Here is a 14,357-nt window from a genome sequence, read left to right on the forward strand (position 1 = left end):
CCAAGATGGGGTGACTTGTGTGGCTCGGACCAGGTTCTGTTACCCAGAATCCTTTGCAAACCTCAAAATTTGGCTAAAAAAACACATGTTCCTAACATTTCTGTGGCAGAAAGTTCTGGAATCTGAGAGGAGCCACAAATTTCCTTCCACCCAGCGTTCCCCCACGTCTCCCGATAAAAATGATACCTCACTTGTGTGGGTAGGCCTAGCGCCCGCAACAGAAAACGCCCCAAAGCGCAACGTGGACACATCCAAATTTGTGAAGGAAAACAGAGGTGTTTTTTGCAAAGTGCCTACCTGTAGATTTTGGCTTGTAGATCAGCCGCCACCTAGGGAAACCTACCAAACCTGTGCATTTCTGAAAACTAGAGACCTAGGGGAATCCAAGATGGGGTGACTTGTGTGGCTCGGACCAGGATCTGTTACCCAGAATCCTTTGCAAACCTCAAAATTTGGCCAAAAAAAACACATGTTCCTCACAATTCTGTTGCAGAAAGTTCTGGAATCTGAGAGGAGCCATGAATTTCCTTCCACCCAGCGTTCCCCCACGTCTCCCGATAAAAATGATACCTCACTGGTGTGGGTAGGCCTAGCGCCCGCGACAGAAAACGCCCCAAAGCGCAACGTGGACACAGCCACATTTTTGAAGGAAAACAGAGGTGTTTTTTGCAAAGTGCCTACCTGTAGATTTTGGCCTGTAGCTCAGCCGCCACCTAGGGAAACCTACCAAACCTGTGCATTTCTGAAAACTAGAGACCTAGGGGAATCCAAGATGGGGTGACTTGTGTGGCTCGGACCAGGTTCTGTTACCCAGAATCCTTTGCAAACCTCAAAATTTGGCTAAAAAAACACATGTTCCTAACATTTCTGTGGCAGAAAGTTCTGGAATCTGAGAGGAGCCACAAATTTCCTTCCACCCAGCGTTCCCCCACGTCTCCCGATAAAAATGATACCTCACTTGTGTGGGTAGGCCTAGCGCCCGCGACAGAAAACGCCCCAAAGCGCAACGTGGACACATCCAAATTTGTGAAGGAAAACAGAGGTGTTTTTTGCAAAGTGCCTACCAGTAGATTTTGGCTTGTAGCTCAGCCGCCACCTAGGGAAACCTACCAAACCTGTGCATTTCTGAAAACTAGAGACCTAGGGGAATCCAAGATGGGGTGACCTGTGTGGCTCGGACCAGGGTCTGTTACCCAGAATCCTTTGCAAACCTCAAAATTTGGCTAAAAAAACACATGTTCCTAACATTTCTGTGGCAGAAAGTTCTGGAATCTGAGAGGAGCCACGAATTTCCTTCCACCCAGCGTTCCCCCTCGTCTCCCGATAAAAATGATACCTCACTTGTGTGGGTAGGCCTAGCGCACGTGACAGGAAATGCCCCAAAGCGCAACGTGGACACAGCCAAATTTTTGAAGGAAAACAGAGGTGTTTTTTCAAAGTGCCTACCTGTAGATTTTGGCCTGTAGCTCAGTCGCCACCTAGGGAAACCTACCAAACCTGTGCATTTCTGAAAACTAGAGACCTAGGGGAATCCAAGATGGGGTGACTTGTGTGGCTCGGACCAGGATCTGTTACCCAGAATCCTTTGCAAACCTCAAAATGTGGCTAAAAAAACACATGTTCCTAACATTTCTGTGGCAGAAAGTTCTGGAATCTGAGAGGAGCCACAAATTTCCTTCCACCCAGCGTTCCCCCATGTCTCCCGATAAAAATGATACCTCACTTGTGTGGGTAGGCCTAGCGCCCGCGACAGAAAACGCCCCAAAGCGCAACGTGGACACATCCAAATTTGTGAAGGAAAACAGAGGTGTTTTTTGCAAAGTGCCTACCTGTAGATTTTGGCTTGTAGATCAGCCGCCACCTAGGGAAACCTACCAAACCTGTGCATTTCTGAAAACTAGAGACCTAGGGGAATCCAAGATGGGGTGACTTGTGTGGCTCGGACCAGGTTCTGTTACCCAGAATCCTTTGCAAACCTCAAAATTTGGCTAAAAAAAACACATGTTCCTCACATTTCTGTGGCAGAAAGTTCTGGAATCTGAGATAAGCCACGAATTTCCTTCCACCCAGCGTTCCCCCACGTCTCCCGATAAAAATGATACCTCACTTGTGTGGGTAGGCCTAGCGCACGTGACAGGAAATGCCCCAAAGCGCAACGTGGACACAGCCAAATTTTTGAAGGAAAACAGAGGTGTTTTTTCAAAGTGCCTACCTGTAGATTTTGGCTTGTAGATCAGCCGCCACCTAGGGAAACCTACCAAACCTGTGCATTTCTGAAAACTAGAGACCTAGGGGAATCCAAGATCGGGTGACCTGTGTGGCTCGGACCAGGTTCTGTTACCCAGAATCCTTTGCAAACCACAAAATATGGCTAAAAAAACACATGTTCCTCACATTTCTGTGGCAGAAAGTTCTGGAATCTGAGAGGAACCACGAATTTCCTTCCACCCAGCGTTCCCCCACGTCTCCCGATAAAAATGATACCTCACTTGTGTGGGTAGGCCTAGCGCCCGCGACAGAAAACCCCCAAAGCGCAACGTGGACACATCCAAATTTGTGAAGGAAAACAGAGGTGTTTTTTGCAAAGTGCCTACCTGTAGATTTTGGCTTGTAGATCAGCTGCCACCTAGGGAAACCTACCAAACCTGTGCATTTCTGAAAACTAGAGACCTAGGGGAATCCAAGATGGGGTGACCTGTGTGGCTCGGACCAGGTTCTGTTACCCAGAATCCTTTGCAAACCTCAAAATTTGGCTAAAAAAACATATGTTCCTCACATTTCTGTTGCAGAAAGTTCTGGAATCTGAGAGGAGCCACGAATTTCCTTCCACCCAGCGTTCCCCCACGTCTCCCGATAAAAATGATACCTCACTTGTGTGGGTAGGCCTAGCGCCCGCGACAGGAATCGCCCCAAAGCGCAACGTGGACACAGCCACATTTTTGAAGGAAAACAGAGGTGTTTTTTTGCAAAGTGCCTACCTGTAGATTTTGGCCTGTAGCTCAGCCGCCACCTAGGGAAACCTACCAAACCTGTGCATTTCTGAAAACTAGAGACCTAGGGGAATCCAAGATGGGGTGACTTGTGTGGCTCGGACCAGGTTTTGTTACCCAGAATCCTTTGCAAACCTCAAAATTTGGCTAAAAAAACACATGTTCCTAACATTTCTGTGGCAGAAAGTTCTGGCATCTGAGAGGAGCCACAAATTTCCTTCCACCCAGCGTTCCCCCACGTCTCCAGATAAAAATGATACCTCACTTGTGTGGGTAGGCCTAGCGCCCGCGACAGAAAACGCCCCAAAGCGCAACGTGGACACATCCAAATTTGTGAAGGAAAACAGAGGTGTTTTTTGCAAAGTGCCTACCTGTAGATTTTGGCTTGTAGCTCAGCCGCCACCTAGGGAAACCTACCAAACCTGTGCATTTCTGAAAACTAGAGACCTAGGGGAATCCAAGATGGGGTGACCTGTGTGGCTCGGTCCAGGTTCTGTTACCCAGAATCCTTTGCAAACCTCAAAATTTGGCTAAAAAAACACATGTTCCTCACATTTCTGTGGCAGAATGTTCTGGAATCTGAGAGGAGCTACGAATTTCCTTCCACCCAGCGTTCCCCCTCGTCTCCCGATAAAAATGATACCTCACTTGTGTGGGTAGGCCTAGCGCACGTGACAGGAAATGCCCCAAAGCGCAATGTGGACACAGCCAAATTTTTGAAGGAAAACAGAGGTGTTTTTTCAAAGTGCCTACCTGTAGATTTTGGCCTGTAGCTCAGTCGCCACCTAGGGAAACCTACCAAACCTGTGCATTTCTGAAAACTAGAGACCTAGGGGAATCCAAGATGGGGTGACTTGTGTGGCTCGGACCAGGATCTGTTACCCAGAATCCTTTGCAAACCTCAAAATGTGGCTAAAAAAACACATGTTCCTAACATTTCTGTGGCAGAAAGTTCTGGAATCTGAGAGGAGCCACAAATTTCCTTCAACCCAGCGTTCCCCCATGTCTCCCGATAAAAATGATACCTCACTTGTGTGGGTAGGCCTAGCGCCCGCGACAGAAAACGCCCCAAAGCGCAACGTGGACACATCCAAATTTGTGAAGGAAAACAGAGGTGTTTTTTGCAAAGTGCCTACCTGTAGATTTTGGCTTGTCGATCAGCCGCCACCTAGGGAAACCTACCAAACCTGTGCATTTCTGAAAACTAGAGACCTAGGGGAATCCAAGATGGGGTGACTTGTGTGGCTCGGACCAGGTTCTGTTACCCAGAATCCTTTGCAAACCTCAAAATTTGGCTAAAAAAACACATGTTCCTCACATTTCTGTGGCAGAAAGTTCTGGAATCTGAGATAAGCCACGAATTTCCTTCCACCCAGCGTTCCCCCACGTCTCCCGATAAAAATGATACCTCACTTGTGTGGGTAGGCCTAGCGCCCGCGACAGAAAACGCCCCAAAGCGCAACGTGGACACATCCAAATTTGTGAAGGAAAACAGAGGTGTTTTTTGCAAAGTGCCTACCTGTAGATTTTGGCTTGTAGATCAGCCGCCACCTAGGGAAACCTACCAAACCTGTGCATTTCTGAAAACTAGAGACCTAGGGGAATCCAAGATGGGGTGACTTGTGTGGCTCGGACCAGGATCTGTTACCCAGAATCCTTTGCAAACCTCAAAATTTGGCCAAAAAAAACACATGTTCCTCACAATTCTGTTGCAGAAAGTTCTGGAATCTGAGAGGAGCCATGAATTTCCTTCCACCCAGCGTTCCCCCACGTCTCCCGATAAAAATGATACCTCACTTGTGTGGGTAGGCCTAGCGCCCGCGACAGAAAACGCCCCAAAGCGCAACGTGGACACAGCCACATTTTTGAAGGAAAACAGAGGTGTTTTTTGCAAAGTGCCTACCTGTAGATTTTGGCCTGTAGCTCAGCCGCCACCTAGGGAAACCTACCAAACCTGTGCATTTCTGAAAACTAGAGACCTAGGGGAATCCAAGATGGAGTGACTTGTGTGGCTCGGACCAGGTTCTGTTACCCAGAATCCTTTGCAAACCTCAAAATGTGGCTAAAAAAACACATGTTCCTCACATTTCAGTGGCAGAAAGTTCTGGAATCTGAGAGGAGCCACAAATTTCCTTCCACCCAGCGTTCCCCCACGTCTCCCGATAAAAATGATACCTCACTTGTGTGGGTAGGCCTAGCGCACGTGACAGGAAATGCCCCAAAGCGCAACGTGGACACAGCCAAATTTTTGAAGGAAAACAGAGGTGTTTTTTCAAAGTGCCTACCTGTAGATTTTGGCTTGTAGATCAGCCGCCACCTAGGGAAACCTACCAAACCTGTGCATTTCTGAAAACTAGAGACCTAGGGGAATCCAAGATCGTGTGACCTGTGTGGCTCGGACCAGGTTCTGTTACCCAGAATCCTTTGCAAACCACAAAATTTGGCTAAAAAAACACATGTTCCTCACATTTCTGTGGCAGAAAGTTCTGGAATCTGAGAGGAACCACGAATTTCCTTCCACCCAGCGTTCCCCCACGTCTCCCGATAAAAATGATACCTCACTTGTGTGGGTAGGCCTAGCGCCCGCGACAGAAAACCCCCAAAGCGCAACGTGGACACATCCAAATTTGTGAAGGAAAACAGAGGTGTTTTTTGCAAAGTGCCTACCTGTAGATTTTGGCTTGTAGATCAGCTGCCACCTAGGGAAACCTACCAAACCTGTGCATTTCTGAAAACTAGAGACCTAGGGGAATCCAAGATGGGGTGACCTGTGTGGCTCGGACCAGGTTCTGTTACCCAGAATCCTTTGCAAACCTCAAAATTTGGCTAAAAAAACACATGTTCCTCACATTTCTGTTGCAGAAAGTTCTGGAATCTGAGAGGAGCCACGAATTTCCTTCCACCCAGCGTTCCCCCACGTCTCCCGATAAAAATGATACCTCACTTGTGTGGGTAGGCCTAGCGCCCGCGACAGGAATCGCCCCAAAGCGCAACGTGGACACAGCCACATTTTTGAAGGAAAACAGAGGTGTTTTTTGCAAAGTGCCTACCTGTAGATTTTGGCCTGTAGCTCAGCCGCCACCTAGGGAAACCTACCAAACCTGTGCATTTCTGAAAACTAGAGACCTAGGGGAATCCAAGATGGGGTGACTTGTGTGGCTCGGACCAGGTTCTGTTACCCAGAATCCTTTGCAAACCTCAAAATTTGGCTAAAAAAACACATGTTCCTAACATTTCTGTGGCAGAAAGTTCTGGAATCTGAGAGGAGCCACAAATTTCCTTCCACCCAGCGTTCCCCCACGTCTCCAGATAAAAATGATACCTCACTTGTGTGGGTAGGCCTAGCGCCCGCGACAGAAAACGCCCCAAAGCGCAACGTGGACACATCCAAATTTGTGAAGGAAAACAGAGGTGTTTTTTGCAAAGTGCCTACCTGTAGATTTTGGCTTGTAGCTCAGCCGCCACCTAGGGAAACCTACCAAACCTGTGCATTTCTGAAAACTAGAGACCTAGGGGAATCCAAGATGGGGTGACCTGTGTGGCTCGGTCCAGGTTCTGTTACCCAGAATCCTTTGCAAACCTCAAAATTTGGCTAAAAAAACACATGTTCCTCACATTTCTGTGGCAGAATGTTCTGGAATCTGAGAGGAGCTACGAATTTCCTTCCACCCAGCGTTCCCCCTCGTCTCCCGATAAAAATGATACCTCACTTGTGTGGGTAGGCCTAGCGCACGTGACAGGAAATGCCCCAAAGCGCAATGTGGACACAGCCAAATTTTTGAAGGAAAACAGAGGTGTTTTTTCAAAGTGCCTACCTGTAGATTTTGGCCTGTAGCTCAGTCGCCACCTAGGGAAACCTACCAAACCTGTGCATTTCTGAAAACTAGAGACCTAGGGGAATCCAAGATGGGGTGACTTGTGTGGCTCGGACCAGGATCTGTTACCCAGAATCCTTTGCAAACCTCAAAATGTGGCTAAAAAAACACATGTTCCTAACATTTCTGTGGCAGAAAGTTCTGGAATCTGAGAGGAGCCACAAATTTCCTTCCACCCAGCGTTCCCCCATGTCTCCCGATAAAAATGATACCTCACTTGTGTGGGTAGGCCTAGCGCCCGCGACAGAAAACGCCCCAAAGCGCAACGTGGACACATCCAAATTTGTGAAGGAAAACAGAGGTGTTTTTTGCAAAGTGCCTACCTGTAGATTTTGGCTTGTCGATCAGCCGCCACCTAGGGAAACCTACCAAACCTGTGCATTTCTGAAAACTAGAGACCTAGGGGAATCCAAGATGGGGTGACTTGTGTGGCTCGGACCAGGTTCTGTTACCCAGAATCCTTTGCAAACCTCAAAATTTGGCTAAAAAAACACATGTTCCTCACATTTCTGTGGCAGAAAGTTCTGGAATCTGAGATAAGCCACGAATTTCCTTCCACCCAGCGTTCCCCCACGTCTCCCGATAAAAATGATACCTCACTTGTGTGGGTAGGCCTAGCGCCCGCGACAGAAAACGCCCCAAAGCGCAACGTGGACACATCCAAATTTGTGAAGGAAAACAGAGGTGTTTTTTGCAAAGTGCCTACCTGTAGATTTTGGCTTGTAGATCAGCCGCCACCTAGGGAAACCTACCAAACCTGTGCATTTCTGAAAACTAGAGACCTAGGGGAATCCAAGATGGGGTGACTTGTGTGGCTCGGACCAGGATCTGTTACCCAGAATCCTTTGCAAACCTCAAAATTTGGCCAAAAAAAACACATGTTCCTCACAATTCTGTTGCAGAAAGTTCTGGAATCTGAGAGGAGCCATGAATTTCCTTCCACCCAGCGTTCCCCCACGTCTCCCGATAAAAATGATACCTCACTTGTGTGGGTAGGCCTAGCGCCCGCGACAGAAAACGCCCCAAAGCGCAACGTGGACACAGCCACATTTTTGAAGGAAAACAGAGGTGTTTTTTGCAAAGTGCCTACCTGTAGATTTTGGCCTGTAGCTCAGCCGCCACCTAGGGAAACCTACCAAACCTGTGCATTTCTGAAAACTAGAGACCTAGGGGAATCCAAGATGGGGTGACTTGTGTGGCTCGGACCAGGTTCTGTTACCCAGAATCCTTTGCAAACCTCAAAATTTGGCTAAAAAAACACATGTTCCTAACATTTTTGTGGCAGAAAGTTCTGGAATCTGAGAGGAGCCACAAATTTCCTTCCACCCAGCGTTCCCCCACGTCTCCCGATAAAAATGATACCTCACTTGTGTGGGTAGGCCTAGCGCCCGCGACAGAAAACGCCCCAAAGCGCAACGTGGACACATCCAAATTTGTGAAGGAAAACAGAGGTGTTTTTTGCAAAGTGCCTACCTGTAGATTTTGGCTTGTAGATCAGCCGCCACCTAGGGAAACCTACCAAACCTGTGCATTTCTGAAAACTAGAGACCTAGGGGAATCCAAGATGGGGTGACTTGTGTGGCTCGGACCAGGATCTGTTACCCAGAATCCTTTGCAAACCTCAAAATTTGGCCAAAAAAAACACATGTTCCTCACAATTCTGTTGCAGAAAGTTCTGGAATCTGAGAGGAGCCATGAATTTCCTTCCACCCAGCGTTCCCCCACGTCTCCCGATAAAAATGATACCTCACTTGTGTGGGTAGGCCTAGCGCCCGCGACAGAAAACGCCCCAAAGCGCAACGTGGACACAGCCACATTTTTGAAGGAAAACAGAGGTGTTTTTTGCAAAGTGCCTACCTGTAGATTTTGGCCTGTAGCTCAGCCGCCACCTAGGGAAACCTACCAAACCTGTGCATTTCTGAAAACTAGAGATCTAGGGGAATCCAAGATGGGGTGACTTGTGTGGCTCGGACCAGGTTCTGTTACCCAGAATCCTTTGCAAACCTCAAAATTTGGCTAAAAAAAACACATGTTCCTAACATTTCTGTGGCAGAAAGTTCTGGAATCTGAGAGGAGCCACAAATTTCCTTCCACCCAGCGTTCCCCCACGTCTCCCGATAAAAATGATACCTCACTTGTGTGGGTAGGCCTAGCGCCCGCGACAGAAAACGCCCCAAAGCGCAACGTGGACACATCCAAATTTGTGAAGGAAAACAGAGGTGTTTTTTGCAAAGTGCCTACCTGTAGATTTTGGCTTGTAGCTCAGCCGCCACCTATGGAAACCTACCAAACCTGTGCATTTCTGAAAACTAGAGACCTAGGGGAATCCAAGATGGGGTGACCTGTGTGGCTCGGACCAGGGTCTGTTACCCAGAATCCTTTGCAAACCTCAAAATTTGGCTAAAAAAACACATGTTCCTAACATTTCTGTGGCAGAAAGTTCTGGAATCTGAGAGGAGCCACGAATTTCCTTCCACCCAGCGTTCCCCCTCGTCTCCCGATAAAAATGATACCTCACTTGTGTGGGTAGGCCTAGCGCACGTGACAGGAAATGCCCCAAAGCGCAACGTGGACACAGCCAAATTTTTGAAGGAAAACAGAGGTGTTTTTTCAAAGTGCCTACCTGTAGATTTTGGCCTGTAGCTCAGTCGCCACCTAGGGAAACCTACCAAACCTGTGCATTTCTGAAAACTAGAGACCTAGGGGAATCCAAGATGGGGTGACTTGTGTGGCTCGGACCAGGATCTGTTACCCAGAATCCTTTGCAAACCTCAAAATGTGGCTAAAAAAACACATGTTCCTAACATTTCTGTGGCAGAAAGTTCTGGAATCTGAGAGGAGCCACAAATTTCCTTCCACCCAGCGTTCCCCCATGTCTCCCGATAAAAATGATACCTCACTTGTGTGGGTAGGCCTAGCGCCCGCGACAGAAAACGCCCCAAAGCGCAACGTGGACACATCCAAATTTGTGAAGGAAAACAGAGGTGTTTTTTGCAAAGTGCCTACCTGTAGATTTTGGCTTGTAGATCAGCCGCCACCTAGGGAAACCTACCAAACCTGTGCATTTCTGAAAACTAGAGACCCAGGGGAATCCAAGATGGGGTGACTTGTGTGGCTCGGACCAGGTTCTGTTACCCAGAATCCTTTGCAAACCTCAAAATTTGGCTAAAAAAACACATGTTCCTCACATTTCTGTGGCAGAAAGTTCTGGAATCTGAGATAAGCCACGAATTTCCTTCCACCCAGCGTTCCCCCACGTCTCCCGATAAAAATTATACCTCACTTGTGTGGGTAGGCCTAGCGCACGTGACAGGAAATGCCCCAAAGCGCAACGTGGATACAGCCAAATTTTTGAAGGAAAACAGAGGTGTTTTTTCAAAGTGCCTACCTGTAGATTTTGGCTTGTAGATCAGCCGCCACCTAGGGAAACCTACCAAACCTGTGCATTTCTGAAAACTAGAGACCTAGGGGAATCCAAGATCGGGTGACCTGTGTGGCTCGGACCAGGTTCTGTTACCCAGAATCCTTTGCAAACCACAAAATTTGGCTAAAAAAACACATGTTCCTCACATTTCTGTGGCAGAAAGTTCTGGAATCTGAGAGGAGCCACGAATTTCCTTCCACCCAGCGTTCCCCCACGTCTCCCGATAAAAATGATACCTCACTTGTGTGGGTAGGCCTAGCGCCCGCGACAGAAAACCCCCAAAGCGCAACGTGGACACATCCAAATTTGTGAAGGAAAACAGAGGTGTTTTTTGCAAAGTGCCTACCTGTAGATTTTGGCTTGTAGATCAGCTGCCACCTAGGGAAACCTACCAAACCTGTGCATTTCTGAAAACTAGAGACCTAGGGGAATCCAAGATGGGGTGACCTGTGTGGCTCGGACCAGGTTCTGTTACCCAGAATCCTTTGCAAACCTCAAAATTTGGCTAAAAAAACACATGTTCCTCCCATTTCTGTTGCAGAAAGTTCTGGAATCTGAGAGGAGCCACGAATTTCCTTCCACCCAGCGTTCCCCCACGTCTCCCGATAAAAATGATACCTCACTTGTGTGGGTAGGCCTAGCGCCCGCGACAGGAAACGCCCCAAAGCGCAACGTGGACACAGCCACATTTTTGAAGGAAAATAGAGGTGTTTTTTGCAAAGTGCCTACCTGTAGATTTTGGCCTGTAGCTCAGCCGCCACCTAGGGAAACCTACCAAACCTGTGCATTTCTGAAAACTAGAGACCTAGGGGAATCCAAGATGGGGTGACTTGTGTGGCTCGGACCAGGTTCTGTTACCCAGAATCCTTTGCAAACCTCAAAATTTGGCTAAAAAAACACATGTTCCTAACATTTCTGTGGCAGAAAGTTCTGGAATCTGAGAGGAGCCACAAATTTCCTTCCACCCAGCGTTCCCCCACGTCTCCCGATAAAAATGATACCTCACTTGTGTGGGTAGGCCTAGCGCCCGCGACAGAAAACCCCCAAAGCGCAACGTGGACACATCCAAATTTGTGAAGGAAAACAGAGGTGTTTTTTGCAAAGTGCCTACCTGTAGATTTTGGCTTGTAGATCAGCTGCCACCTAGGGAAACCTACCAAACCTGTGCATTTCTGAAAACTAGAGACCTAGGGGAATCCAAGATGGGGTGACCTGTGTGGCTCGGACCAGGTTCTGTTACCCAGAATCCTTTGCAAACCTCAAAATTTGGCTAAAAAAACACATGTTCCTCACATTTCTGTTGCAGAAAGTTCTGGAATCTGAGAGGAGCCACGAATTTCCTTCCACCCAGCGTTCCCCCACGTCTCCCGATAAAAATGATACCTCACTTGTGTGGGTAGGCCTAGCGCCCGCGACAGGAATCGCCCCAAAGCGCAACGTGGACACAGCCACATTTTTGAAGGAAAACAGAGGTGTTTTTTGCAAAGTGCCTACCTGTAGATTTTGGCCTGTAGCTCAGCCGCCACCTAGGGAAACCTACCAAACCTGTGCATTTCTGAAAACTAGAGACCTAGGGGAATCCAAGATGGGGTGACTTGTGTGGATCGGACCAGGTTCTGTTACCCAGAATCCTTTGCAAACCTCAAAATTTGGCTAAAAAAACACATGTTCCTAACATTTCTGTGGCAGAAAGTTCTGGAATCTGAGAGGAGCCACAAATTTCCTTCCACCCAGCGTTCCCCCACGTCTCCAGATAAAAAAGATACCTCACTTGTGTGGGTAGGCCTAGCGCCCGCGACAGAAAACGCCCCAAAGCGCAACGTGGACACATCCAAATTTGTGAAGGAAAACAGAGGTGTTTTTTGCAAAGTGCCTACCTGTAGATTTTGGCTTGTAGCTCAGCCGCCACCTAGGGAAACCTACCAAACCTGTGCATTTCTGAAAACTAGAGACCTAGGGGAATCCAAGATGGGGTGACCTGTGTGGCTCGGTCCAGGTTCTGTTACCCAGAATCCTTTGCAAACCTCAAAATTTGGCTAAAAAAACACATGTTCCTCACATTTCTGTGGCAGAATGTTCTGGAATCTGAGAGGAGCTACGAATTTCCTTCCACCCAGCGTTCCCCCTCGTCTCCCGATAAAAATGATACCTCACTTGTGTGGGTAGGCCTAGCGCACGTGACAGGAAATGCCCCAAAGCGCAATGTGGACACAGCCAAATTTTTGAAGGAAAACAGAGGTGTTTTTTCAAAGTGCCTACCTGTAGATTTTGGCCTGTAGCTCAGTCGCCACCTAGGGAAACCTACCAAACCTGTGCATTTCTGAAAACTAGAGACCTAGGGGAATCCAAGATGGGGTGACTTGTGTGGCTCGGACCAGGATCTGTTACCCAGAATCCTTTGCAAACCTCAAAATGTGGCTAAAAAAACACATGTTCCTAACATTTCTGTGGCAGAAAGTTCTGGAATCTGAGAGGAGCCACAAATTTCCTTCCACCCAGCGTTCCCCCATGTCTCCCGATAAAAATGATACCTCACTTGTGTGGGTAGGCCTAGCGCCCGCGACAGAAAACGCCCCAAAGCGCAACGTGGACACATCCAAATTTGTGAAGGAAAACAGAGGTGTTTTTTGCAAAGTGCCTACCTGTAGATTTTGGCTTGTCGATCAGCCGCCACCTAGGGAAACGTACCAAACCTGTGCATTTCTGAAAACTAGAGACCTAGGGGAATCCAAGATGGGGTGACTTGTGTGGCTCGGACCAGGTTCTGTTACCCAGAATCCTTTGCAAACCTCAAAATTTGGCTAAAAAAACACATGTTCCTCACATTTCTGAGGCAGAAAGTTCTGGAATCTGAGATAAGCCACGAATTTCCTTCCACCCAGCGTTCCCCCACGTCTCCCGATAAAAATGATACCTCACTTGTGTGGGTAGGCCTAGCGCCCGCGACAGAAAACGCCCCAAAGCGCAACGTGGACACATCCAAATTTGTGAAGGAAAACAGAGGTGTTTTTTGCAAAGTGCCTACCTGTAGATTTTGGCTTGTAGATCAGCCGCCACCTAGGGAAACCTACCAAACCTGTGCATTTCTGAAAACTAGAGACCTAGGGGAATCCAAGATGGGGTGACTTGTGTGGCTCGGACCAGGATCTGTTACCCAGAATCCTTTGCAAACCTCAAAATTTGGCCAAAAAAAACACATGTTCCTCACAATTCTGTTGCAGAAAGTTCAGGAATCTGAGAGGAGCCATGAATTTCCTTCCACCCAGCGTTCCCCCACGTCTCCCGATAAAAATGATACCTCACTTGTGTGGGGAGGCCTAGCGCCCCCGACAGAAAACGCCCCAAAGCGCAACGTGGACACAGCCACATTTTTGAAGGAAAACAGAGGTGTTTTTTGCAAAGTGCCTACCTGTAGATTTTGGCCTGTAGCTCAGCCGCCACCTAGGGAAACCTACCAAACCTGTGCATTTCTGAAAACTAGAGACCTAGGGGAATCCAAGATGGAGTGACTTGTGTGGCTCGGACCAGGTTCTGTTACCCAGAATCCTTTGCAAACCTCAAAATGTGGCTAAAAAAACACATGTTCCTCACATTTCTGTGGCAGAATGTTCTGGAATCTGAGAGGAGCTACGAATTTCCTTCCACCCAGCGTTCCCCCTCGTCTCCCGATAAAAATGATACCTCACTTGTGTGGGTAGGCCTAGCGCACGTGACAGGAAATGCCCCAAAGCGCAATGTGGACACAGCCAAATTTTTGAAGGAAAACAGAGGTGTTTTTTCAAAGTGCCTACCTGTAGATTTTGGCCTGTAGCTCAGTCGCCACCTAGGGAAACCTACCAAACCTGTGCATTTCTGAAAACTAGAGACCTAGGGGAATCCAAGATGGGGTGACTTGTGTGGCTCGGACCAGGATCTGTTACCCAGAATCCTTTGCAAACCTCAAAATGTGGCTAAAAAAACACATGTTCCTAACATTTCTGTGGCAGAAAGTTCTGGAATCTGAGAGGAGCCACAAATTTCCTTCCACCCAGCGTTCCCCCATGTCTCCCGATAAAAATGATACCTCAC

This window comes from Pleurodeles waltl, chromosome 2_2 (genome assembly GCF_031143425.1).
Source record: "Pleurodeles waltl isolate 20211129_DDA chromosome 2_2, aPleWal1.hap1.20221129, whole genome shotgun sequence".
Lineage (NCBI taxonomy): Eukaryota > Metazoa > Chordata > Amphibia > Caudata > Salamandridae > Pleurodeles > Pleurodeles waltl.